The sequence below is a fragment of the Primulina huaijiensis genome, chromosome 2 (assembly GCF_012295235.1).
Source record: "Primulina huaijiensis isolate GDHJ02 chromosome 2, ASM1229523v2, whole genome shotgun sequence".
In the NCBI taxonomy this organism is placed as follows: domain Eukaryota; kingdom Viridiplantae; phylum Streptophyta; class Magnoliopsida; order Lamiales; family Gesneriaceae; genus Primulina; species Primulina huaijiensis.
Window position 1 is genome coordinate 17,843,189 of NC_133307.1, and position 24,938 is coordinate 17,868,126.

The following is a 24,938-nucleotide window of genomic DNA, read 5'->3' on the forward strand; positions in this document are numbered from 1 at the left end:
ACATTGTACGAGTTTTGGAAATACCAAGTTATTTTAAAAATAAAAATTTAAATACATACACAAGATTTAAATTTTCGAATCTATCTTAAACAATTATTTGAATCTAACATTAATGTAGTTAATAATAACGATTGGAGAATGTATTTTATTAAAATATGTATTTTATTAAAAAATTTAAGAAATTTTTTATTATTTTTTAAAAAAATTAACAAAAGTCACGGTTTTTTAAGACAAACAAGTTGACAAAAATCTAAATACAAAACATATTATATTTAAAATTAGTTTTATCTTAACATGTGATTATAAAAACATTATAAAAATTAACAATAATCAACAAAATAAACATATAACATTATCGTTACTCATAATTAGCGGATAACGTATTTTTTAAAAAATAATTATTCAAGTTAAAAAAATTTATAATCAAACATATGTCAATAATTAATAAGAATCTATTTTTTAAAAAATAATTTAAAAAAATTATATCACTCTAACACCCGAATTACAATTAAAATTTTTTTAACTACGTTTTTGTAAAATTTAAAAAATAATTGAAACAAGCATATGTCAATAATTAATGTCAATAATTAATAAAGATGAATGTAATTCTTTACGAAAGATGGTTTTTCAATAACAAGAGTCACAAATTATTTTTTTAAAAAAAGTAATCAAGTCACGCCTATTCAATTGGCGTGACTTGATTATTAAAAAAAATAATTAAATAAGACACGCCTAATTAAGTGGCGTGACTTGCTTTAAAATTATTTTTTAAAAAAAATAAGCAAGTCACGCCCAGTACATTGGCGTGACTTGATTTAATTTTTTTTTTAAAATTTAAGCAAGTCACGCCCAATCAATGGGCGTGACTTGGTTTTAAATTTTTTTTAAAAAAAATTAAGAAACTCACGCCGAGTTAATTAGCGTGACTTACTTTTATATATTTTTAAAAAAAATTAAGCAAGTGACGCCCAATCAATGGGCGTGACTTGGTTTTAAATTTTTTTTTAAAATTAAGCAAGTCACGCCGAGTTAATTAGCGTGACTTACTTTTATATATTATTAAAAAAAATAATAATAAATACAAAAAAATAATAATTATAATTATAAGAACAAATATAAATCAGCATAGCAAACAAATTATATTTTAATATAAATAGTAATTTTTTCTATAAATTTAATATTTAACATAAATAATTATATTAGAATACATTCATTATATTAACGGTTGAATCAAAATTTATCTGCAAAAAAATTAAAATTAACTCAAAATTTGAGTCAATCCAATAAAAAAATTACATAAAAAAATTAAGAGAACTTACTCGAGATGAAAGTGAGAAAAACTTAAAACACAACTCTTCCTAATATATAGGCAAAGTGGGGGGATGCTTTCAAAACAAAAAAGAGCACATGTACATGGCTTTACAGTCTTTCACTACCCTCCAATTTTCAATAAATCAATCTCACGTGGCTTTTCAGCCTTTGACCAATTTTATTACATTGCATCGATCAACGAAAATATTATGCAGCTTTAATATTGCATATGCTTGTTGCAGTCTTTGTCTTTAATATATGTGATGAGGCGTGAAATAATTAAAGCAACTCATATTATTATTTTTTTTAAAAAAAAAAAGAAAAATGTAAGTCACGCCTTAAAAAAAATAATTATTAAGCAAATATGCCATCTCAGATGGCGTGATTTTTTTTAAAAAAAAAAGAATTAAACAAGTCACGTCATCTGAGATGGCGTGACTTGTATTTAAAATTTTTTTTAAGTCACGCCTCTTGAAGAGGCGTGACACGGTAGTTTGTCAAACTTTTTTGTTTTACTTTATTTTACTAAAACATTACGAAATGTGCGGTAAACAGTTAAAAAGTCCATTACACAACCAAAATATAGGAAACTAAAAATATCACACACTAATAAAAACCTAACAAAGAAGATTTTTATAAACTTAGGGAATTTCCACAATGCAAATATTTTTATTAGTTTTAAATTGTCAATTAAAGACTAATGGCCCATATCAAGAGTTTCTGATACTGCTAAACTAATTAGAAATCGAAAAGTAGTGGCATCCATCACATATGAATATGTTTTCTCATAGTCAATCCCAGGTCTCTGCGATAAACCTTGGGCTACGATCTGGACCTTGTATCTTACAATTTCACCATTTTCATTTCTCTTTCGTACAAAAACCCATCTGTATCGTACTGAGATTACATTTTCAGGTGTTCGTATTACAGGTCCAAACACTTTATGTTTTTTTAGTAAGTCTAATTCAGTTTGTATGGCCTTCTTCCACTTTGGCCAATCATCTCTTTATTGACAATCCTTAACGGATTGTGGTTCTGGGTATTCATTGTGTATGATGTCAATGACGACATTTAGGGCAAAGACATTGTCAACAATTGTGTTATTTCGATCCCACAATTTTCGAGATGATATATAATTTATTGAAATCTCATTATTTTCATGAGAATTTGATTCTTCAGAAATAATATTATCCAAGTTTGGTTCATTGATTTCTCTTACTATATCATCCAAGATTTTTTCTTCGGGAGCTTTTGAATTTTCTTTCTCTTGTACTTTTCTTTTTCGAGGTACAGTATCCTTGGAACCAATTGGTCGACCACGCTTCTGGCGTATTTTAGATTCATTTACAGGTTGAATAATAGCTGATCCTATGGGGACATCAATTTTTACAGGGGTATTCTCTGCATGTATATGTGACTTTGTCTCATTCTTTGTATTAACAAAAGCATCGGGCAATTGATTTGCAATTCTTTGCAAGTGAATGATTCTTTCAACTTCTTGCTCACATTGATTATTTCGAGGATCATAATGAGATAGTGTTTTCCCATTCCAACAAATCTTTTGTTGTTCTTCGGGACACAACTTTATTTCCTCTAGATTTGGAAATTCCAATTCATCGAAGTGGCAATCTGTAAATCTCGCAGTAAACAAGTCTCCTGTTAAAAGTTCTAAATATCTAATAATAGATGGTGAATCATATCCCACATAAATCCCAAGTCTACGTTGTGGGCCCATTTTGGTTCGTTGTGTAGGTGGGAGAGAGACTTGTACTGCACAACCAAGCACTCGAAGGTGAGAAACATCAGGCTCTCGACCATAAGCAAGTTGTAAGGGTGAGTATTGGTGATAATTAGTTGGCCTTATACGAATCAATGATGCATCATTTAATATGGCATGGCCCCACACATATGATGGAAGTTTGGTTCTCATCAGTAATGGTTTAGCAGTTAATTGCAAACGCTTAATAAATACTCTGCTAAGTCATTTTGTGTATGAACATTGGCAATCGAATGCTCAACTGAAATCCCTATTGACATACAATAGTCATTAAGTGTCTGCGATTTAAATTCAGCAGCATTATCAAGACGAATTGTCTTGATTGAGTGATTTGGGAATTGAGATCGTAATTTAATAATTTGCGCAAGTAATCTAGCAAATCTATATTTCGAGTTGAAAGCAAACTAACATATGACCATCTAGTAGACGTATCAATCAATACCATGAAGTATCGAAATGGTCCACATGGTGGGTGTAGCCCAAAAATATCCCCATGAATTCTCTCCAAAAAGGTTGAGATTTCAACATCAATCTTTGTAGGGGAAGGTCTTATAATTAGTTTACCTTGTGAACAAGCTACACATGGATAATCATTGTGTAAAAGAATTTTTTGGTTCTTTAGAGGGTGCCCATGTGAGTTGATTATTATTATGCGCATCACTGTTGCCCCAGGGTGACCAAGTCGATCATGCCATAATTTGAAGCTCTGTTGGTCAACAAACTTCTGGTTTGTGACAATGTTTGCTTCGACTATTTTTATTGTTGTAAAATACATTCCAGAAAGGAGTGCACATAATGTTTCTTTTATCTGCTTCTGGCCAGATATAATAGATGTTATGCAAAAGTATTCGAAATTATTTTCATTTAATGTTTCAATATGGTATCCATTTCGGCAGATATCTTTAAAGCTAAGGAAATTTCTACTGGATTTGCTCGCATATAGGGCATTTTCAATATATAGGCTTGTATTATTTGGTAAAATGATTTTTGCCTTTCCATAACCTTCAATAATTTTTGATGCACCCGATATTGTTGTAACATTATTTTCAGCTAATGTTAACTCCAAAAAATACCTTTTATTTTGAAGAATGGTATGTGTTGTACGACTATCCACTAAGCATTCATCCTGACATTTCATCGTCAATCTAAAATAAAAATATAATACAATAAGCTAAATATGTTAAATAATGTGTAAGACTTTCAAAAGAAAATATTTTATTCAATAATGAAAAATTTATTGAATAACAAAATAAAGCTCCACGACAAATCCTAAACATGAACTGAACATCAAAATAAAAACGAGAGCACGATAACTTAATAAACAATAGAAATTCAAAGTAAGAACAAGACCAATGAAAGTAATTACTTATTATTTTCTAACACACCACCACCAATCAAATTATCTATATTTCCATCTGGATTAGCAAAGAAATCAGAGACGTCCAAGTGAGTTATATCAATTGGATCATCATTGTTCACAAAATTTATCTCAGTTTTTCCATTTTTCTTGATTTATTTTTTGTATAGATCCACAAGATGTTTTGTCGTATGACAGGTACGAGACCAATGCCCTTCCATTCCACATCTATAACATTTTTCTTCATATACTTTGGAACTCTTCTCCTTTGCTACTTCATTATTGGAATTCAACTGCTGGTGGCTTGTTTTATGTTTCTTTCTATTTTGTTGCTGATAGTATCTTCTTTGGCTACGCCCACACCCACACCCACGTTAACTTTCATTGTTATGATTTTGAGTGGAATTAGCATTCGCTTCAGGAAATGCAATTTCATATTCTTCAGGAAATGTAGTTCCATTTGCTTCAGGAAATGGTGTGGATCCAGTTGGGCACATTTGGTGATTTTTCATGAGCAGCTCATTTTTTTTGTTTAGCAACTAGTAAGCATGAGATGAGTTCAGAGTACCTTTGAAATCAACGTTCACGATATTGCTGCTGCAGGAGCACGTTTGATGCATGAAAAGTGAATAATGTTTTTTCTAACATGTCTTGATCAGTGACTTTCTCTCCACAAAAGTATCAGTGTGGAACTAGTCTTGAATAATGCAGAGTTATAGTCACTTATGGACTTAAAATCTTGTAACCGTAGGTGCATCCATTCATATCGGGCTCTTGGAAGAACTACAGTTCGTTGATGGTCAAATCTTTCTTTTAGATTTTTCCAAAGCTCTCGTGGCTCTTTCACAGTGAGATATTCGACTTTCAACCCATCATTGAGGTGATGACGAAGAAAAATAAGTGCCTTTGCACTGTCCTGCTGGGATATTTCATTTCATTCTTTTATTGTATCTCCTAAATTCATAGAGATAAGGTGGACATCGGCATCCAAAATCCATGATAAATAATTTTTTCTAGTCAAATCAAGTGCTTCAAATTCAAGTTTGTTGATGTTCGGCATTGCAACTTTAAAAAAAATTTATATAATTAGAATTATGACAGAAATAGAGTAAAATTGCATTACTATTATTGAAAATAAATATTATAACAAATTATGCACATATTACCTCTTTTACCATGCAATTTTGTTATTCTATTTGTTAAACTAACATCGATGCATATAAATAATGAGTTATTTTATCTAACCATTATCTAGTTTTCATTTGTGCATAAAAAAATATATATATATGAACATGATATCATTTAGTCTATCAAATTTGGTGTACATTGAGATGTACTCAACTACTAATTTATGTATCTATTTCAAATTGCACTAATTACAAATTATTGCATTATAAACTAAAGAGAAAATAAAACTCTTTTATGCACAATTATTCTAAATAAGTAAAACTAATATCACATAATTCTGTCCAACTTCGTAAACAAGGCATATATTTCTTGAAAAAATAAATAAATAATAAAATCCAACACTTTGGACTTAAGAAATACAAATTAAATTATAACAAAATTTATGTCTTAAAAAAAATTACTCCCACACCTAGAATTTCTCACATTGCTGTTGCGGTTGTGAACAAAAAAAAATTTATTTTTTTGTCCAATTAATATCAATTATAGTTTTGTGATTGACTCAAAAATTATCATAAAACTATTAAATACTTGTATTCACATAATATTTTAGCGACTAGTTAAATCATCAAAATCCAAATAATATAAATCTTAAACAAGCAATTCAAGATATGATATAAAAAAAACTTGAATCAAAACAACAATACATTTACAATCAATATTCTTCAAGAATATTGTCGAAACATATGATAGTTATCTAAATTCTTCATGAATATGATGACGTTATATTTTATATCAATATTATTCATAGATATTAATAGATCTTTATGATTTTTAAATCAAGATTTTTCGAGAATATTGGTAAATCTTATTCATCTGTATTTTATTCATAGATATATCAATTTTTCAACATGAAGTCGTGTTATGCTACTTCAGGAGCATCAACATAAAATTAAAAGTTGTGCTTCTTCAGGAGCATCAATATAAATCTATAATTTGAGTTACTTCGGGAGCATCAATATTAAATCTAAATATTGTGCTTTTTCAAGAACATTCATACAAGAATAAGAATAAATTATTTATAAATTTTACATTGAAGACACTCGTGCTGATAACGTGTTGTGAATAGTAGAAAATATAGATAAAAGAGAATGATTTCGTTATAAAATAAATTTACAGAATTTGAATAGTTAATAATATCATTAGTATCTATCATATCTTTTCAATAATACTTTTCAACTATTTTTTTTAAAATATAATCTCCAATTTTTATGTTTATATATTCCAATTCTCATCACCGTCAAATACTCGCATCTGAAATTTCCGGGATCCAATCCCAGCCGTCGATTACTCTACATAACCTATCCACACCGTTCAATAAATAATGCCCTTTTCACCAACCAATCAGCTGCTTTGCAATCTTTTATTATCGCCGCCTCGCTATGAAGCCCACACCAGCTATTTAGCTCGCTCTTTTTTCTTAGATTTCGCTTCGTTGATTCTCTTTTGCGAAAATTTCTTTCATATTATGTTGTATCGTGCGACGATCTGCGTTTCGATCATGGATTTTTTCTACGATATTATCCGTTTCTGGGACCTTTCTTTCGGTTCCGTTCTTGATTTCGATCGACCAAGCTCGGGAGATTTGTGGAGGATTTCGACTGATCGATGAAGGTAGTTTACGAATCTACTCGTAGTATCCATGGTCTTTGATGAAGGTATTTTATGACTGTTTTGTATTTTTAATATCATTTTACCCTATGCAGAGATGATCTATGGCTGAATTGATGAAGGTTTATGACGCAAAGGCCGTATTCCTCAAGAGTCGTGTGTCTATGACCTCTGGCGAGTTTTCATTCGGATTTTCTTGATTTTGGATTGTTTGGATCTTATTTTTACCTTTTTTGCTATAGTTTACGTCCGTGATCTTATTTTTTTTTTTCGTGTTTTGATTGATCTTAAATCCTTAGGTGATCTTTGTTCGATGACAAGGTTTTTCGAACAGTACTTCGCTCACCGGATTCAGCCTTTTTCTCCCGTCTCAGATACAATCGATGCGTGGAGGATTTATGCAGTGGAATAGCGAATACCATGCGGTTTGAAAGTTTTTAACAAATAATTGTGTTTAATTGCATGTTATTGCTTCAATAGCATCGTTGTGTGATTTGTTGTGAAAGAATGGTGAGGAAATAGTCGTGTAACATGGTGGTTTATGTGTTGCTAGAAAGATGAGGCGATCGGTTGTCGATTTTGACCTTTGCCATGATGGGTGCGCTCGCATGGCAGGTCTCGAATTCAATGAAATTTTTTTTTTTGTTTTGGAGGGGAGATGGTACGGGAAATTGCCCGACTCTCCTCTCTCGTGCGCGTTGTGTCTTTTTTTTTCTCTCTCTCTCTCTCTCTGTTCTTGCCATTTGCTTTTGTTTCCTTCTATGGTGTTGGTGCGCATCCGGCAATCTATCCCGCAGTTTGGCCTTGAATGGGATACTGATTACAACTAATCAAACTTTATTCCAATCCATTCATTACCTCACTGAATCTCAATTTTGCGAGGAAAGAAGTAAGCAAGCAAACAAGGATTCTCTATCACCCAAAGTATCAATGAATTCAAAGGTATAAATCAGCTTTCCTTCGTATCTTGTTTGATGCATCGCCCAAAATGTTCACATCTAATTTTTTTTGCAATTTTCACACATCAATTTGTCTAATAAATTTATGATAATTGGATTCACAAAAACGAAACTTCGTGTCTTTGTATGTTTAACTGATTATTATCAAAATTCAGAACAATGAGAAGGAAATGTTTAACTTATTATTATTATCAAATTAAGAACAATGATAGTTTTCTTTATGAAGGACGTTGTACGGTTACAGCCATCACAATGTTGTGGGACTTTCTCAGTTCTTGAAAATTTTCTTTATACCATTTTAGCTGTAAAATTGGAATATGAGGTTTTCCATCTACAGGCATCCTGATGGGGTAAATGTTAATCATGCAATCCAAACAGTTCTGCTACACTTTCTTCTTGCAGTAATCACAGCAACTGTGTTTGTTGGTCATCGTCCGATCCACATCTAATTTTGTTCTATTAACTAGTCCGTGATTTACATACGCATCGGTGTTTACATTATGCTTCTGATGTTTGGCATTGTGTATCATAATTTATACATTTCGTCATATATTTCCAAGTTCTGCGAATTTTCTGTTGTACATTAGAAACTATATCAATTAAGCCATTGAAACTTTTGTTACACTCTGAGCTATCAATGGTCAATATGTTGTAATGTAGAATATGTTAGAGGAAAGCTTTGTCATGAAAGTTTGGGAGGCATCTGTCAATTGTAATAGATGAGCAATCTTCACTCTGTGGCTTGCCAATTGACTGTTGGAGCCTGGCCATGAATTGCTTTCACGTTTTTGTACTTGTGGAACTGCTGTTACCCGTGCATGTTTATTATGAGATTCTGTTGTTGTGGTGGTTGGAAGATCGGTATTTGAATTGCTTATCTACCCTGATTCAAACTGTCAGCTTCATCCATTGAGCTAAGAAAGATATATGGTGAATATTAGTTTGCTACTCGGAGAAAGAACTTGGTTCATCTGTTGAAATTTGTGAAGATATTATTTAGTCTAGTTGCGCATGATGCAGAAATTTGTCGTCAAACGATCCGAGGAAGCGCTATTATTTTTAGGTTAACAGGGCTATCATAACCAGGTTCTTGGAGGTGAATATGCTTTCTTGATATATGATTTGACGTTTCAATTTATGTTGCCGTGTCCTTTTGTTTTGGTTATTCATTATTTGGCTATTCATTATTCGGAATAATTCCGTTTTTATTAAGTTGCATGAAATTTTACCTGTGGAAACTTGGTACATGAAGACCTAAGGCTCGAATGATCCTCCGAAGTTGTCTTATTTGGACTCGAGTTTTTGTGACTTTTCATGTTCCGGTCAATGTGGGGAGAAGAATCGGACATATAATTTTTTCTGGATCATAATTTTTTAAAAAATAAGTATTATTGGTTTTTAGCTCAAGAGAGAAACTGAATATCGCATTCAACAATGGTTAGCAGATGGATAAAATAACCAAATTTCTATGTAAAATTGAATTATATTATGTGATACAATATAAAACAGACTTTATGTTATATTATAGTACCTTATATTGTGACAGCCAATTTTTTCGTTTTTGTGAACTTTTAGTTTGAGGGTCCTTTGAAATTTAAAAAAAACTTCATTCTTTTTTCTTACTCATGGATACCAGTTTCTTGCTTTCAGTTTGCTCTTTTTTGTGTTTTTGGGTGTTCTCTCTGTGTTTTTATCGTGTGAAGATATTTGGCAAGTGTTTGTTTCGTGAACAAAAGTGCAAATTTTGAACCTTTTTCCCTGCCCGTTTCTGCTTTTAAATCATATTTCTGGTTTGATTATTAAATTTTTTTTGCATTGATATTTGAGATTGTTTCTTATAGTGTCTAAAATCAATATACGTATGTCGTATGTATAATTTATTAAGTTAATTAATTTGAATGAATTAAATGGTGTAGTTAACATGTTTAATTTATTTTAAATATTTATATGTTTATTTTATGAGATTTAATTGTATTTTTTGGGTTGAATTTTTCAAATGAATATTGGATGTATAGTCGGGAATAGGAGATTGGGACGATTGATGTGCTAAAATTATATGTCATTTTTTATTTTAAGTCAAGAAATTAGTTAATTTAAATGATTTATGAATTTTAGCATTTTAAAGTCAAGTTTAAAATTTTAGGTGAATTGAAAGATTTTAAAGAACCTAATGAGCAAATTTAAAAATTAAGAGATTTAATTCTTGAACATGGTATTTAATATTTTATTATTTATTTTATGTTTTAATTAATAATTAAATTGTTATGTTAGCATTTAAATAAATTTGCATAGTTTTTTTTTTTTACAAAAAATTATAAACGCACACACCCACCACATGCGCGCACACACGCACAAAAAACCTAACGTTTTTGGCTCTTTAGCTGCCACCACCACTTCTCCTTTCCTATATTCATACTTCGGTGAGTTTTTTTACAAGTTTTGTCAAGGAAAAACATTTTGCGATCGTTCTCCGTTCATCCTCCACGTTTTTTTGCATCGATATTCGTTTATTCGAGTTTTTATACGTAAAGACCATGTTCTATATCTTTCTTGACGGATCAATTTTGTTATATACTGCTATTTGATGATATTTATGCATGAAAAACGTTTTTATATACGAAATCTTGAATTAAAACATATATTTGTATGATGAAATTTTTCTGCGCAAGACCCTTCAAGAGTTTATGATTTTTGTTGCGTAGGCGTCGTGTGGATCATCCGGGATGTTATTTATCGTTCTTTCAAGGGTCGGAAGTTGTTGGTCCCACGAAGAACATCGACGCGCTTGGGGGTTGCTCTTCGGATTTGGATGGTTGGGGGTAGGTTTGGGCTGGGCTAGGACAACGTGTTAGGTTGCTGGTCAAAGTTGAGTCGAGTCTCGAGTCGTGAGGGTAAGTCGACAGAGGTTTTAATTAATTCGGGAGTCGTACTGGTAAGATGAAAGTTTCCGAGATGTTTTGAATTGTAAGTTATAAGTGGTGGCACCGGGTCCGGGGGTCGATCCAACGAGGTCCACGACATTCTTAAATAAATATAACCTGCAAAAATATTATTTTTGAGTTATGTAAGTTGTTTTATGACCAAATTCTGCATGTACGGGTCTGGAAGATGGAGAACGTGTCTGGGGACTTTTTCAACTTATCTTATGAGTATCTTATGGTTGGTAGTGAATATCCAGTCTAAGGATTATGGTCATCCTTGTCGGCCAAGCGTTGTGGCGTTAGTTTGATCAAACGAATTATGTTATGGTGCCACATTTCAATGAATAGAACTCTACGCAAAATGATTATGTTTATCTTATGTCAATCATGAAGCAAGTTTATGAAATTATTTATGCAGGGAAGTCACGTCGTATTTATTTTTGTCCAAGTTATTTTACATATTAATTTTGTTTAAATCACATGGTTTGCTTTTATTATGTAGTATTTGCTACTTACAGTTTATATATACCGAGTCTTTAGATTCATTAGACTTGATTGATGCAGATGACGTTGTTGAGGAAGTTGGAGGCGATTATCTGGGAGCGAACTCGGGCTTTAGGCAGTGCAAGCCCAATGACCTTGCAGTTTATGAGTGTTAAAACTGATTTAGTATTCTGATTTATTTTGTTTAGTCATGGCTGAGAACAAATTATTTTGTTGGTTCGTTGGGAATATTTTATGGACGTTGACGTGGATGTTTTTTTTATGCCTCAAAATAATCAGCATTTGAATTATTTTTTTTTTTCAAATTTTAGGTTTAATTAGTGAAATTTTCGAAAATGATGTGTATGTTGTTATTGAGTTTAAAAGTTAAGAATTATGAAATTAATTAGATAGAAAAATTTTATTTTTCGCATATTTTATGTAGTATATTAAGTATAGGTCGTTATAGTTAGTATCAGAGCAAGTTAATGATAAAAAGTTGTGCCTGCTGTCTGTTGCGAGAAGCTCAGGAAGTTACGCCTCAAGTTTATTTGTTTTTGCAATTTTAAATGTAATCAATATTAAAGTGCGAGTTTTTTTTAATTGCGTGTTTAAGTTTTGAATCACATTTAATATGTTATATGAATATTATTGTTATGCATGTTGGTGATGTGTTGGTTTGGATTATGGAACAGCATACCTCTCCGACGCATGGTTGATCGCGAGGACCGTGGGGCTCGTGAGGAGGAGATAGCTTACCTTCCACGTCCACCACCAGTTACAATCCCTATTTTACTCTCGTCTTAGGAACTACTAAGCAACATGATTGATTTTGTCCACAAAAGTCTCTCAAAGAAAATTGACTTGGTACCAGATCAACTAGTTGAAGTTTCTGCTCAAGTCAGTTCAGTAGTCCTTGTCTTCACTAGATCAGCAGGTGTTGACAAAAAAAAGGACGAACAGCTGACAACAACAGTGGGGACTAGCAGCAAGAAAAGGACTGAACCAGACAAACCAACTGACAAAAGAAGTCCAGGAAATGATCAAGAGTCCTAAGTCAGTTGATAATCTATTGGACATCTGTATTTTTTTTTCATTTTGAAATGTTTTACGAATTTGTACTTACCTCTTTCAAACTCAATGATCTTTTCTGATTATGTACAAATCTGTATATTATTTTATCTACAATCAATTTCTTCATCAGATTAATCAGTTCATCAGTCCAAGACATCTAAGTTTTGTCAAACACCATGTTAGACTTAATTTTGTTGTGGAGATGTTAGTACAAAACCAGTAGATGTAAATAAGTAGAAAACCAGAAGCACTTGTGCCGCGCTAAAACCAGTAGCAGCACTTATCAAGTACTGCTTAATCTAATTAACAAATGACTTCTTAGCTAAAACCAGAACTAGAAGAAATACAAACTCGAAATAGACACTAGCAGATTGTTGCGTATCTCAAGTCTTTAAATATTACCGTTAATCTATTAACGTGATACTAGCATTTATTGCTTCATTCAATGCCATTAAATGTTGTACGGGAACATTTAAGACGGTTTATCATTTTTGGTATGAACTGAGACTGATTGCTTTAATGTATTCTGCATAGTCCATTTTCAGCAATAAAGCTGAATCACTGAAAAGTCAAAAGAGCCGTTCAGATTTTAACGTTGGTTTAAGCCTATATATGAAGACGGAGCACTTTTCAAGAAAGAAGAGTGAACAAATCTCAATCAAAGAATATCATTCGAGCATCGCTAGAACTCTCAGTTATCTCAAAAGCTCAACACTGAAAAAGCAGCACACGCTTCATTGCATACACTTGATCATTTGAGATCATTTTGTGCTAGCTATTTTCTTTATCTCTTCTTAAGCTATTCACTTCATTAATAGAAGAATCTGTAACTGGAAAAGAGTTCTTTCCAGAACTTAAGATCTTTCAAGTAGTTGAATTGTATAACTAAGAGTTTCAGTAGGCGAAGGGTAAGTCCTGTTGAAGTGGGTGTGTACAATTGTTGTACTGTATTCACCAAAGTCTTTTAGTGATACCTTCTGAAAACAAAAGAAGGGGAGACGTAGAAGATTCATCTTCGAACTTCCAGAAACAAACCTTGTGCCATCTACTGCTTTTCTGTTTCGCTATTTTTCACCTATTAACCAACAGCTCGTTTCCGCACATTATCTTGTGATCTGCTGGTCTTTAAGCTTGAACAAGAATCTGCTAGTATCTCTAACAGGACTCTAGCACATCATTCTGAAAAATCGATTAAGTTTGTCGTTGAGTTTATTCAACCCCCTTCTAAACTCAGTCCGATCCTCAACACACCAAAAATGAGGAAATTTTTATAATATTATAAGTTCAGAGTTTGACAAATATATTCGCAAGAAAACTGAAGAACCAAACTGATCAGACAAATCGTAATTGAAATAAGATTTAAATCCAATGACGTAAAAGTTCAATTAAAGAATCAATATTTAGAACTGAAAACATCGATTAACTGAACTGGGAGAGTCCTCGTCAACTGAAGTATCCCAAACTGAAAGAATATCAGTTTGGACTGAAAATGTCCAGCTGAACTGATCTGCTGATCAGTTGACTCCTGATTAGTTAGCCATGACATCAGTTGAAGTATTAGCCGATAGACTGCCAGTTCGTACATAAGCAGAACAAATGTAACATAGCAGAACAGTCTGATATTTCGTACCATTGTCAGATAAAGTCAACAGCTTGAACTAAACGACGATTCAACGAATATTTGTCATTAAATGCATTCAATACGACCGTTGGGATCGAAGACTATATATAGTATATCGACTCAGTTGAAGACAAGATGGTGAACATATTGAACACATTATTGAAGATCATTGAGTTGCGATATTCTCTTCCAGCATTTTTTAAATCTACAAATCGCACACTTACGCTCTTATTTTCATTGTATTAATGCATAGCAGTCAAGCTACTTGTTAAGAGCGAATCAGTTTTATGATTGTAAGGAATTTGAAAAACTAAGAGTTTCAGTTCGGAAGTGTATAAATCCAACTGAATTGGATTATAACAATATGTTGTAATACATCAAAGTCTTTTAGTGAAAAACATATCCTTGATATAGAAAGGTTGGCGTAGGAGCATTTGAAGACTCCGAATATCCGTAAAATTCGTGTGTTCTAGTTGATTAGTTATTCAGTTTTCACAGTATTTTACACTGGTATTCAATCTATATTTCAGTCTATTTCCGCACTATTATTAGTTGACTGATTTATTTCGACATACAATATTTCAGGATCAGTCATATAAAAGACCGATTCATCCCTCAAAAGATAACAAAAAGCCTAAGTGTTTATCCAACACTCTTTCTAAACACTCTGACTATATTAACCGATCCTGTCACTGGTTGATCTCTTAGAATGGTCTGATCATCAGCGGTTGGATTGGTGAGATTTTCAACCACTTGCATCTGAGCATCAGCAGGTTTTCCTGCACTCTAAATGACCATATCCGAACTGGTCAGATTCTCTGGATAAATAATTGGAACAACTTGTATTTATGTTTCGTTCAAAGTGGTTGGCAATGATTCTACCCTAGAATGGACGTCTTCAGCGATCTGGTCTTGCATCATTGGAGAAGAAGGGTTCATATTTGACTGGTCAAACTCAAATCGTGAGAGTGACCTAACCACTTCATCCATTGAGCTTAACGGAATCTCTGGGAGATCTTCATTTTTAACATTCGAGGGAGGAGCAGTTGTAACATATTATGCCTTATTTTCTGTTTCGGTGGCTTGAATTTGTTCTGACGTTACTACCTTCTCAATAGCTGGAACATCTGCCACTTCTACATGAAAAACTTCAGATTCTAGCTTCTCACTAGCTTGACTTTTCCTATGTCAAAGACAGGAGAAATGTAAGTCTTCTCAGCTTCTAGGAGTTCATACTCCGGCCTCTTCACTTTAACCATCATCGACAGAGACAGGGCATCCATTTCGAGCTGACCGATGACAGCCGCATCATCCTTGGCATTAGGTCCATGAGCGGTAAAGTTCTCTTCATTCTGTTGCATTAATTACCGTAAGAAACTTTCTTTCAGCTCAAGATCTATGAATTCTCGCCGTTGGAGAGCTTAAGAGATAACACATGTCTCTGCCCATAGCAGAATCCTCTGTTCCATTGTTCTTATCTCTTTCACCTTCTTCTCTTTTATAATAACTTCAAAGTGATGATCCCGTGATCTACCCAGCTGTCAAACTCGGCCATATTTTCCTTTGCGAATTAATTAACTCGCTCCATAACAAGATTGATGGTGGCTTGAACTAGTGAGATTTTGGGTGATTCTACAAGAATACCAATACCTTTGTCCTTTGGATCAATTAGTGGCAGACTGGACCGGTGAAATGATTCTTTTGGTTCCACGATCTTCATGCCTTTTAAAGAGGAGATAGGAACGACTGGAGTTGGAGCTGGGCAAAGTTGTTCCGAAACATGTTTGATTAGTTTTATCTTTTTCATGTTTGGTTTTCCTGTCTGTTTTTCTTTTTAGAGAATATTTGTGTAAGAAGGACCTTTTCTCTAGCATCTTAATATGAATCTGACCGAGCATGACATGATAAATCTTGGAAAAAGATTCAAACAGTTGCATTTTTCGATCATACAAGCTTGAAAATGATTGAAGAATTTGGAGAGGTATGAATGGATTGCTGGATGAGATCCTCCTTGTAACACTTTAGAGTGAACTGGTTTTGTAGTCATTCTACATATATACAGAAATAAACGTCATCATGAAATTAAACAAGGAAAAAAAAGGAGTGAAATTAAACAAACAACTACTGTATCTATCTTTTCTTTGTGTATTTTGAAGGTACCACATAATCGAAGAATACAAAGGAGTTCTGAAAATATGAATGATCGAATTAAACGATCCGACGCCTCGGACGCGCATTTCTAAAATTTATATAAATGGATTCCAGCATTTAAAAAATGATATTAATAATATTAACTTTCCCAGTTTTCACTAAGCCGTCTTAGCTCAGCTGGTAGAGCGCATGGCTTTTAACCATGTGGTCGTGGGTTCGATTCCCACAGACGGCGACTCGCCAACTCTTTTTTTCCCAATTTCATTTCATAAAATCATGACACAACACAACATAATATAGAATGGAGAATATTATTATTTATTTTGTATATTATATAAATAAAACCGAATATTTGGTTTGAGGTTTGAACCCGATTTAAAATTCATTAATTTAGTGAGAGATATATAATTTCAAAAGCATATATGTAGATTCTAATTTTATAGAGATTATATACAAACATTGTTGCCAAGTCAAACTGACAAAAGCGACTGAAACAATTTATTTTACGAATTTGTCTTGTCCCTATCCATGAGCGATTCCAGCAAGCATTGTCCCTTGAATTAATCATGTTCTAATCATATTTCATCCTACGTTGACAGTGTGCTCGTTGGAAATCATAATACGATCACATATACGTAAAAACGTTGAATACTTTTGAAAATATTTGACAAAACGTTAAACCATCGAACATAAATATTTTCAAGCACAAACAATTGAAACATACATATTATGATTTGAATGATGTGAAAAATGGTTTAGAAAACGTGTCGTTGCGTTTAAAATGCTCGGATATGTGATCGTCGGCGAGGAAGGACGAACGGACGACAAAGAATCCTAACTTTTCTCCCTTCTTAATTCTTGAAAATTGTATGTGTGTGGGTGTGTATTTTTGGCTGGTATAAGGTGCTTGAGAAGTCTAGGTAACATATTTATAGATTTTAAATTTGCAAGTTAATGGGCTTTAGTTTTGAGCCTCCAAGTATAAGAGCAATTGGTCCTACTCAATTTAGTTAAATTGAGCCCAATAAATCTTATTTAATTAAAACTTAAATGTTTATAAAATTTAGTTTCAAAAATAATATTTTTGATATTTTAAAAACTCTTTGTTTGCTCAACCCGAGAAAAATCGAGCTCGACTTGTAAAATAATTCGAACTCTAAAATTTTTAGAAAAATTAAATCATTTTAAATCATATTGAGAAGACTTGAAAATATTTAGTGAAAAATATTCATTCTTGTCTAGGTCGTTCCCGGTCTCTTTTCTTTTGCCTATTATCGAATATTCAGGTAAAATTCTTCAATTTCATGAAAACATGTCATATAATCTTTTAATCATGCAATCATATCTTTAATCATTTAATATGCATCAAGTAAACATTTAAAATCAGTTAAATAAAACAATCAAGCAATTCAAGTAATTTGCATGCATGTGGTTTACGTAGGTTGATTTTTCGGACGTTACACTGTGTTGTCCCAAAGTGTTGCAACACTTGGTGCGGAAAACAAATGTGCTTACCTTTCTGGCATGATCCACAAACATATGCACTTCATGAGATTAAAATGGGCTTATATCGTACATCATCATACTTACTAAGTTTTTTAATGACTTGAAGTTTGCATGTCCCAAATTTTGATGTCACAATTCCAATTCACTTACTTTGGTATATCGGCAAGCATGATCCTCAACCAGTTGATAGCAATTATCAGCAGATCTTGTACCTGACATGACACAAACATTAGCTTTGTCCAAAACTTCACAATTATTTTTATCAAACTTAACATGCAAGCTATCATCACAAAGTTAATGAATGATTATTAAGTTTGAGCTGAGTCCTTCAACATGGAGCACATTGTCTAGTTCTGAAAGTTCATCCACATTCAAAATTCATTTACCAACAATACTACCTTTTGCACCTACTTCATAAGTCATACGTCCATTTCTTAATTCAACATAGTCAGTGAGGTTCCTTAGACCCTGTCATGTGGCACGAGCTCCCACAGTCGAAATACAAAATACTTCCAATGTTAGTTTTCAATGATGTATAAATAACAGAGCATCGAATTTCAGCCTTATGTACCAAAAATTTTTTTATTGGAGATTTCATGTTGATAGTGTTGTGCTTGGTGTTGGGCAAAACCTTGTGCAACATTCGGTTTGCTTCTCAATTCATATAATATTCTCTCAACTTGAAGCAAAAGGGTTTGATGTAGGCTGGATTATAGGAGTAGTGGCAAATGAAATGTCGCTTTCTTTACTTTGGCCTTTGAGCAGAATCTTGCTTCTTGGTTGTTGAAGCTTTGACATAATAAGTATCTCTTGCAGAGTTTGAAGTATATTTGATTTTCTTCACAAAAACAGTAGGTTGTGACCAAGATTTGGAAGATTCTCCACACTCAAACACATTATTTTTAAACCCTAGATCAGTCTTCTTGTCTTTTTTCATTATTAAAATCGATTCAAGTTTTTTTGAGCTGGAGTTAAACTTGGTCAGTATTTTTGATGCTCTTTCGAGATCATCCTTGACTTTGAACAATTCTAGGTCCTTCTTACTCAAAATTACTTCAAGTCTTGACACACACTCTTTCAATTTTGTATTATTTTTTGAGAGGATCGAATTTAACTTGTTTCTTTTGATCTAGTCCTCGTACAGTTCTTCATACATTGTCTGCACATTCTCTAGGGTGATTTCATCTTCATCCACTTCCTGGGTTTCTCGATTACTCAAATAACCAAGAGTTTTTGCATTGAGGTACACTGATTTTGAAAATATGTTGCGACCAGATGTTGCAACACCAGAGGAAACACCTAGCAGATTGACTTGCAACCAGCGTTTTTCTTCATAACATCAGACAGAGGTGAGTGATTTTCTCCTTTATTGGATTCATGCTCTTCTTTAGATTCTTCATCACTTAAGGAGACAGTCATATATTTGTTCCTTCGATGTTTATTGGCACATCATTTGCTTAGTGGTCGAATCCAGAACATTCTCTGTACTAAACCGATTCTAATCTTTTGAAACCTCATTGAATAAGACCTTGTTGACCAGTCTTTCATTTGACATTGGATCATCGAGACTGAAGGCTTCATTTTCAATATCACGGAGCCTACGATCATATTAAACAATTGTCTCGTTATCTTTCATCCTCAAGCTTTCGGATTTAGAGGTTAGCATCCTTATCTTTGTTCTATAAACACTCTCAGATCATTCACAGTGCTTTTGAAGAATTTCTCATGCATCTTTGTCAGAGATGCAGTTGGTGATCAAATTAAACATGTTGATGTCGACCGAATTAAAAATTCCATTGAGTGCTTTGAGTTGAAATTCGAAGTTTGGACTTATCAGTTGTTTATGCACTCTCTGGTTTGATGCGAATTTCATCATCCGCATCCACAATTCTTGGTGGAATCCAACCATCTAAAACGTGCTGTCATACTTTTTCTTCGATGGATTTTATGTAAATCCTCATCTTAACTTTCCAAAGAGTATAATTTGATCTATCCAAAACCGGTGGTTAAAAAACATGATTTTCGAGCGGTAAATGGAATGAAATTGATAGAAAAATAAAAAGGACCATACATCCACCAACACACACAGTGGAACTAAAAAGATTAAAAAAATCCCCCGTTTCAGCTCATCTCCTAATAGTTTTAATTTTCCCCTACAATAACTTATGTAATTAAAAATTTTTGTCGATTAATTTCTTGTACTCTAATCAAAGCGTGTACGTTAGAAAGTAGACTCCTTCACTGTAGGCAGCCGAAGATTTCCTTGTGTGGCAAATAGAAAAATCCCATGTTGGCCTGTCCTTTTTTATCCCTGGGTTTTATCTGATTCGGGTTTGTGAATTTTTTCATATATACAAACATTGGTCTCGGGTTGCACATTTTACAATATTCACATTTGAGAAAAGATGGGAAAAGGTCATAAACATCCGCTATCTTTGCCTGATCACTTCCAAATTTGTTGTCCCAAAAACCCAACTTCATTGGTTAGAAACCCTTTGTCTGCTGTTGTTGGAACTATTTTATGAGCTCACATAATTTAATTAATTGTATATAGAAAAGTTATCTAATAAATAATCCAATAAGGTGATCTAATTAATTATGGGTTTTCAAATATTAAACAAATTGATATGGTTCACCTTATGTGTAAAAACTAAGCTCAATTAAGTCTTCTATGATGGTATGAACACTGCTAAGATTATATAAGTTTATGGTCCCTGAGGCACAGAATAACACAAAATATATACGGTACATGTATTATAGATCTCTCTCATGCTCTCATCTGAGACAATAATAAGGTGGTTGATTCTCTTTTGTCTTGGAAGATCCATAACTATGATGCTAGATCAATCAATGGATTCTGCTACGTGTTTACTATTATTTATATTTTCGGATAATTCGACAAGAAGTCAAGATCTGTTGTGATATATGGATTCAATCATATGATTTATTGATTTATTTTTTATTAAATCTTCAACAAGTGGTATTAGAGCCACGTTCATGTTGAATTATGATAAATTTTTTAATTAATTGATTGAAACATAAAATTAGTTTTATAATCATTTGTGATTTTCCAGTTTATAAAATTTTTGGATTCAGATATGATTTTTAAGTTTTTTGAATTTGGTTCTAAATAAATTCATGCTCTTTGGATCTAGTATTTTTGAATTTTATACCCAAAATTCATATTTATTTTCTAAAATAAAAAAACGGAAATTATATTTTTTTCAAATCTGGGTTAGCGCCACCGGTTTCAAGCAAATCTGACATTCTCCGACCACTTTCAGGTGGCGGCTGTTCAGGTAAAATATTGCCCATTTTGGATCTCCATAACCCTCTGTCAATTGGCCATAAAAATTTCTGGAACAATCAGATTTGGCCGGAGTTTGGCTATGAATCGCGTGACCATATTTAAAAAAACAAAACAAAATGTGATTTCCGTCCAAATCGTAGCCAGAGAAGATACATATGTGGTCGTCCATGGCTGGTGATGTATGGGCTGAGGTCGTCGGCGTCTGTGTTCGCCGGATGAAGGAGGTGACGACAGTTTTCTTCTTGAACCTAGGGTTAGGGTTTGATTTTGATTGGGGGATTTTTGGTTGGATATAAGGGCATGTTATTTATTGTCAAATTTCCAACTAGATTTTGAAATTCAAAATTTTGACATTTTATTAAACTTTGATTTCCTCAATTTTGATTTGCGAAATTAAATTTTACGATTTCAAAATGCATGAAATAATTAATATGAATTTATTCATTATTTTATCGCTTTTTTATTTCGATAAAATATTTATGAATGAATAATTATAAAGTGGAAATATGTTATTTCTTGAATATTCGATCTATATACTTTATTTTGTCTAATTAAAGTAAATTAATTTTATTTTGTAAAAACATTGAGGTAAATAAATATCTTATATCTCAAATTTGGTTAAATTTAAATTACATGTCATTAAAGTGATTTTTTGATACATGTGGATATTGTTAGATTTCAAAAAAAAAAAAATTATTTCAATTTATGCGAAAAATAGTCGGCTCAAATGAATACTATTTTTTAGTCAAGTTGCAAACACAATAGATCATTTTAAAATGAATCTAAATATATGCGGAAAATAATCGACCCAAAGAAAGAATATTTTCTCACCATATTTTAGGTACAATATATTTTCTTAAAGTGTGTTATATCAATGCGAAAAATAGTCAGCTTAAAGGAAAGACTATTTTTTGGTCATATTGCAGACACAATAAGTTACTAAAAGTGTGTTTATGTCTACGCATAAAATAACTGGCTCAAATGAAAGTTATTTTTGCAGATTATAAGCACATAATTATGTGGTCTTAAAACGTGTTAAACTATGTGGAAAATAATCGGTCCAAATGAATATTATTTTCTTCCCAGATTGTACACATTATATGATATTAAATTGTGTTAAATTTATTCAAAAAATTATCGTCTTAAAGGAAGGCCATTTTAAGGCAAAAATTTAACAAAATATGTGGTATTTAATATGTGATAATTTTGGATTTATCCATGCATGCAATTGTTGATCCAAAGAAAAGCGTATTGTTGGCCGGATTTATTATCAGTATCTAATAACTATTATATTTAAGTGTACTACTGTAACGTCCAAAAAACTAACATACGTAAACCGCATGTATGCAAACTTATTTTAATTGCTTAATTGTTTTATTTAATTGCTTTTAAATACTAGCATGATATTTATTATATGATTAAATGTATGATTGCATGATTAAATGATAATATGACAAGATTACATGAAATTAAGGATTTTACTCGAATATTTGATAATAGACAGGGGAATGGAGACCGGGGACGACCAAGACAAGAATATGTATTTTTATTTATCAATGGCAAGGCTTCCTAATATGATTTAAAAATGATTTAATTTTTCTTAAAATGTTGGAGTTCGAATTATTTTACGAGTTGAGCTCGATTTTTTCCGAGAAACCGGTTTTGGGCAAACAACTAGTTTTAAAAGATCAAAAATATTATTTTATGGAAACTTATTTTATAAACTTTTATGTTTTAATTAAATAAGAGTTATTGGACCAAATTTAATTAAATTAAGTAGGTCTAATTGCCCCTAAACTTGGAGACCCAAAACCAAATCCCATTAACATGTTAAGTTATTTATAAATATGCTACCTAGGGTGAGCAAGATTTCGGTTAAATCGAATTAACCGACCAAACCGAGTCAATTCAGAAATTCGATTCGGTTATTTTGGAAATTCGGTTTTCAAATTAAAAAAATTCGGTTAATTCGGTTCGGTTACGGTTTTCAAAATTTTGAAATCGGTTAACAAAATTAACTGATATAATAAATATTATTATTTAATAGATTTTTATTATTTATCATTTTTATATATATTTAAATTTTTTATTTTATAATCAATCCTAATTCTAAATGCTTTGGCTTTCTCATTCTCACTTCTCTATTCTCCACTCTTGACTTCATCCGCCGCCCATCCATCTCTCGTCATCGGTCGAGACGCCGCCCGCCCATGTTATGTTATTTTATAAAAAAAACATGTATTAATTGTGTTCAAACAAAACTTATACATTTGCGATGTGTAATTTTATGTTTTTATGCATTTATGTAGACTGTAGTGTTAAAAACATTTACATATATAATTAAAGTTAAATCACAAATTTTTTTTAAAGATACTGAATTAACCGATTTTAATTCGGTTCGGTTTTCATCGGTTATGAAAATTAATTCGACCGAACCGACCGAATGCTCACCCCTAATGCTACCTAGGTCTTTTAAACCTCACAAATCATCACCTAGCATCCGAAAATTCACTCTCACACACCAAACAATTTTCGAGAATTCAGGAGAAGAGAAAAGCTTTTGTTTTTCATCGTCCGGTCGTCCAACGTGGCACCCTTGCCAACGATCGTCTATTCGAGTGTTATAAACGCAAAGACACGTTTTATATAAACGCAAAGGCACGTTTTATAAACCCTTTCAAACAACATACAAATCATATTATGCATGATTTAACTGTTTATGTATGAAAAATATAGGTGTTTGTTGATATCTTTTACGGTAAAACATTTATTTTCAAAAATACAATGATTTCACGCTTGTTTTAAAAACGTTTTTGAATTCAACGAGTACGCTGCCAATAAATGATAAAATATGAATGATTATTGGTTAAAACATGATTGTGGTTCAAGTGGCTCGATTACTATGCATGGGGCTTGGGGCTCGGCCACGGCTGGCTGGGGCTCGAGGAAGGTCAGGGGAGAGGGCCTGGTAGAGTCTTAGGAGGCTAGGACTAGCTCAGCAGGGCTGGGGAAGAGTCCTCGCTGCATAGGACTCTTCCCGAGGGGGTTTTATGGTGTGGCTGAGTAGAGGGGCTCACGGCTGACCTGAGGGCGAGCCAGGGTGGTCTGTCAGGGTCCCAAGGAGATGGTCCAGGGTTTGGGCAGGGGCTGAAGTGGCTTGGGTCGCTACTGGCACGAGCAAACGTGGATGAAGCAACTCGCGCACCCTGGAGAGCTGTAGCGCGTGCGGCTGTTGTCTTGCTTCATGTGGCTCGCGGCGCTGGTCAGGGGTCTGGGCTGGGTTCAGTTAGGTCTGGGTGAGGTCTAGGGATGGTTGGGGTGTGCTGGGCTCGATGGCTGCTGTTGGAGTAGAGTCCTGGTTAGGCTACAACTCTAGAAGCGTAGAAAGGGTGAAACGCGCAGCTGCTGGTTTCCTGAACTAGTGGCTCGGCTGGAAGTGTCCTGGTTTGGCTAGGAGTCTTTGAGTGTGGTTAGGTTCTAAGGGCGCAGCTAAGGTCTCTGTCGAGGAGAGTTTGAGCAACCTGAGCTAGGTTCTATGGGCTGGGCTTGGTCAGGAAGGTTCCTAGATGGGTTGGCTTGGGTTTGGCTCGAGGTAGCTTTACCATGGCTCGAGTATTTTAGGAGATAGCTCGGTGTGTCCTTTCATGTGTCAAAAACAAGATTTTAAAGATT

The 24,938-nt window shown here is 33.1% G+C and overlaps 1 long non-coding RNA gene and 1 other non-coding gene across 6 annotated transcripts; both read left to right on the plus strand.

Moving 5' to 3' along the window:
- The first annotated feature begins 6,956 nt into the window (after positions 1 to 6,956).
- LOC140967574 (uncharacterized) lies at positions 6,957 to 12,646 on the plus strand. Of its 5 annotated transcripts, none has more exons than XR_012173603.1 (4): positions 6,957 to 7,288; positions 7,364 to 7,415; positions 7,541 to 9,296; positions 10,903 to 11,887. It is a non-coding gene; the product is annotated as an uncharacterized lncRNA (long non-coding RNA). The 5 variants fall into 5 exon arrangements; XR_012173602.1 differs by having other exon boundaries at positions 6,957 to 7,244; positions 7,337 to 7,415; XR_012173601.1 differs by lacking the exons at positions 7,364 to 7,415; positions 10,903 to 11,887 and adding an exon at positions 12,300 to 12,646 and having other exon boundaries at positions 6,959 to 7,288.
- A 3,966-nt stretch (positions 12,647 to 16,612) lies between these two features.
- TRNAK-UUU (transfer RNA lysine (anticodon UUU)) lies at positions 16,613 to 16,685 on the plus strand. Its single transcript has one exon. It is a non-coding gene; the product is annotated as a tRNA-Lys (tRNA).
- The last annotated feature ends 8,253 nt before the right edge of the window (positions 16,686 to 24,938 follow it).